Genomic DNA, 4,294 nt, shown 5'->3' with positions numbered 1-4,294 from the left:
GAGGTTCAACTCACTGCAAAGCCAGCACATTCCTCACCAGATTGCATAGGTTTCTAAGGGCCACAGTACCTGTAAGAAACATGTACAGTGTGTAATTCTTGAGCATCTGAAATATGGTAGTTGAAGAACTGAAATTTTTATTTCATTTCATTTTAACTCATTTGAAATTAAATTTAAATAGTTGTGTGAATCCAGTGTTTACTGTATGGATAGAGCAGAACTAGAGGGTGGGAAGAATATCCTAATCTGTTCAGCACCTGCTTGTAGATCAGCTTGCTGTTTTAGTCAATCCCATTGGAAAATACCAATTCTAAGAGTTGAGAGAGGCAGAACATCTATACCTAGAAGAGTTTGGACAATATGTGGGAATTGACAGCTTCTCCCACTCTTCTCCCTATTTACCATAGTACTGACCTCAACTATCGCCAACCTGCTTTCACTCATTGAGGCTTTATCCTGAGGAAGCCCTTTTTTCAGTAATCATGCCAGTGAGAATGGGAAAAATGGGGGTGATAATGAAACCAATCCTTGGGGCTGCTACAGCTACATTGTCTGACCCAGACTCCAGCAGTGTGATGCAGTATTTAAGAATCTGGTCCCAGGAGCCAAGGAGCCTGGGTTAAATCTTTATTCTGCTACTTGACATCTTCTGCATAACTTTGGGCAAATTACTTAGCTTCACAAAACTTTAGTTTCTTCATCTGTAGAATGGGAATAACAATAGTTCCAACACAGTGCATTAGGTTGTAAAAAGTCAGCAGTTCTCAAGCTCTTTGGCCTTTGACCTCTTTACACTCTTAAAAATTAATGTGGCATCCCCAAAATAACTTTTGTTTTTGTGGGTTAAATTTATCAGAGTATACTGTTTCAGAAATTAAAAGTAAGAACATTAAAATATTAATTTATTTTACTATAACAATAATGCGTCCATTACACATTAACATAAAGAACATATTTTTGTGAGAATTACCATATTTTCCCAAACAGAAAGTAATTAGTGAAGAGTGTGACAATGTGTTACATTTTTGCAGTTCTCTTCAACGTCTGGCTTAATAGAAGATAGCTGGATTCTCATCTCTGCTTCTGCATTCCATCTGTTGCAATATGTTGTTTTGGTTGAAGTATATATGAAATTCTGGCTTCTTGTAAGTATGTAATTGAAAAAGAGAGGAGTATTTTCATTGCCTTTTCGGATAATTTTGGATATTCTTCTTTGATACTACATAAAACTTGAAAAGTAGGTGTTAATTAAAGATTAGTTACAATATGGAATCTGAAACCATATCAATAAATTTTTCATACTTAGTTGCACTAAAATCTATTGGTCTTGCATGTAATTTGAATATATCTTTTACCCATGTATAATTTTGTAATGTCATGCATTAATCATTTGGGAAATATTGGTTCACTGAGTTATGCTTGATTTTCCAACTGTTATCACATTTTATTATGCAATATCAAAACATCACATTTGTTAATATCATCGAAAAAAGTTTATGTATAGGAAATCTTCTAGGACAATAGTGTTTGCAATTCTCTTATGACCCACAGAATTTCAGGTTTATCCAAAGAACAAAACAAGATGAAAGATGGCAATCAATGGTATCAGGTTTTTGGTTTCTGATTGTTGTCTTTCTAGCAGTCAGTTTTAGTATGTTTAGTGTGTTTACATTTTGAAAAACTGGATGAAAGAATGTCTATTTTTTATTCAGTAATCCAAAATATTGAATTACCTTCTTCTGTAATTTCTATATAGTACAGACATGAAGAATTCATGAAAAATAATCATATTCATTATAGAGGATATCTTAGCACACAGAATGATTTCGAACTCCAGTAGAAAAAAGAAGTAGGTTTGTTCAGGAGCCAGGTGAGTACTGATGCCCCAAAACTTTAGGCTAAATTCAGGATTATTTTACTTATGTAGTAACAAACCACCTCAAAACTAAATTGCTTAAAACAAAACAATCATTTCTCATCTCTTGTGATTTCTGGGGGTCTGGAATTTGGGAGTTGCTCAGCTGGGGAGTCCTGGCCAAGGGACTACATGAGATTGTGGTCAGTTGCTGACTGTTGGCAGGAGGCCTCAGTAGCTCACCATGTGGACATTTCCATAAGCCTCCCTGAGTGTCTTAACACATGTTGGCTGGCTTCCTCCAGAGCAAATGATCCAAGACAGGGCCAAGTGGAAGCCACAATGCCTTCTATGGCATAGCCTCAGAAGTCACACAGCCTCATTCTTCAATATCCTATTGGTTATACAGATCAGCCCTTTTTAGTGTACGAGAGGCTTCACAAGGGTATGAACTGAGTAGAAGAGAATCACTGGGGCCATCTTGGAGGCTGACTACCACAGATACCTGTTTTAGGTACAGATTTGCCTTTTCTACCTACAGAGTCTTTATCTAGGCTCTATTATAATATCTAGAAGCTAACTGAATATCTGATTCTTAAGCATGGAACCCCACACAACCTAGTATTTGACCACAGTGAAGGAAGTATGGGAGTGGGACCACAATAATGGGATCCATTTTGTTATAGTATCACATACTGAAATACCCAGAAGCAGCTGGTGTCTGGAAAGGTGGAACCGTCTTCCAAAATTGCGGCTGATGCTTCAGCTCCAAGGCAATACTGTGATGATGGTGTGCCGTCCTTTGGCATGCAATCTGTGTATTAAGTTAGAGAACTCTGCATAATGCTATTTCTCCCGTAGGAAGAACAAATGGGTCTGAGAACCAAAGGGTGGAAGCATGAGTGGCCCCACTGATGATTTTGTGCTTCCTATCCCTGTAAGTCAGATCTCTGCAGGGTTGGAGAGCCTGGTCCCCAAAGGGGGAGAAGTCTTGCCAGGCGACACAGCAAGGTTTCTGTTGAACTACAAATGACAGTTACGGCCAGGCTTCAGCATGCAAGAAGAAAGCCACTATTCTGACAGGAGTAATTGACCGTTAGTCTCGGTCCTCTGAGAAGCAGACACCAAGATGGGATTAAACATGTATGAATTTTTTAGGAGCAAAAGCCTATGAAAGAAAATGTATAGGACACATGTGAGGCTGGGAGAGTGGTCAGACTGTGATCAGACTGTGTAAGTCGGACCCTGAGAAAAGTGGCAAGGGAAGGAAGGTTGAGTGGGAGGGCCCTAGACTGCCACACAGTCCGAGGAAGTTTCAAGAAGGTCCTTGGGGAGTCCTAGACCCAAAGTCAGACATAGATGAGTCCTGTGTCTTCCAGGAAGACCCATCATAGTATCTCTGCAGATCCTGGACATTGGCCCAGAGCTGTCTGTGGGAAGCACAGCCACAGATTTCAGAACCAGCAGTAACCTTAGTCAGTTGCACTCCCTGTACTTAGAGTTCTGCTTGGGCATTATCACCACTGCCACGTTGACCCTGATCATCAGGAGGAGGTAGGATGCTTTTACATAAGAGGCAACGAGGAATACATGTGTACCTCCTGGTACTTCCTTGCCCTGTCCTAACTGTGAATATATGAATATGTGTATTAGTCAGAACCAATAGGATATATGGTATAGGTATATACACACACGCTTATGTGAGAGGGGATTTATTATTGGGAATTTATTATGGAGGCTGAGAAAACTCATGATATGCTGTCTATAAGCTGGAGAACCAAGGAAGCCAGTGGTGTAGCTCAGTCCATGTCTGAAGGCATGAGAACAAGGGAGCTGATAGTGAAACTTTCAGTCTGAGGCCACAGGCTGGAGAACACCTGGAGTTCTGATGTCCAAGGGTAAGAGAAAATGGGTGTCCTGATTCGAAGAGAGACGAAGAGAGAAAGAGAGAGAGAGAGAATTTGCCTTTTCTCTGCCCTTTTTGTTTTCGTATCCAGGCTCTCAACTGCCCACATTGGGAGAGGACAGATCTTCCTTACCGATTCAAATGCCACTGTCTTCCAGAAACAACCCCCCAAATATACCTAGAAATAATGCTTTACCGGCTATCTGGGTATCCCTGAATCCAGTCAAGTTGACATTTAATATTAACCATCACAATGTGTGTATATATATCTGTAGCAGTGGTCCCCAACCTCGGCACCAGGGACTGGTTTTGTAGAAGACAATTTTTCCATGGAGGGAGGACAGCAGAGCTCAGGCGGTGATGCGAGTGATGGGGAGTGGCTGTAAACACAGAGGAAGCTTCACTTGCTCATCTACCACTCACCTCCTGCTGTTGCTGTGAGGCCTGGTTCCTAAGTTTCACGGAAGATGGAAAACAATCTTTCCACAGAGGTGGGAGGGGTAGGGGGGTGAAGCTCAGGCAGTGATGAGCAG

This window comes from Propithecus coquereli, unplaced genomic scaffold, assembly GCF_000956105.1.
Source record: "Propithecus coquereli isolate 6110/MARCELLA unplaced genomic scaffold, Pcoq_1.0 Scaffold110, whole genome shotgun sequence".
Taxonomy (NCBI): domain Eukaryota; kingdom Metazoa; phylum Chordata; class Mammalia; order Primates; family Indriidae; genus Propithecus; species Propithecus coquereli.
This window is presented reverse-complemented; position numbering follows the sequence as displayed.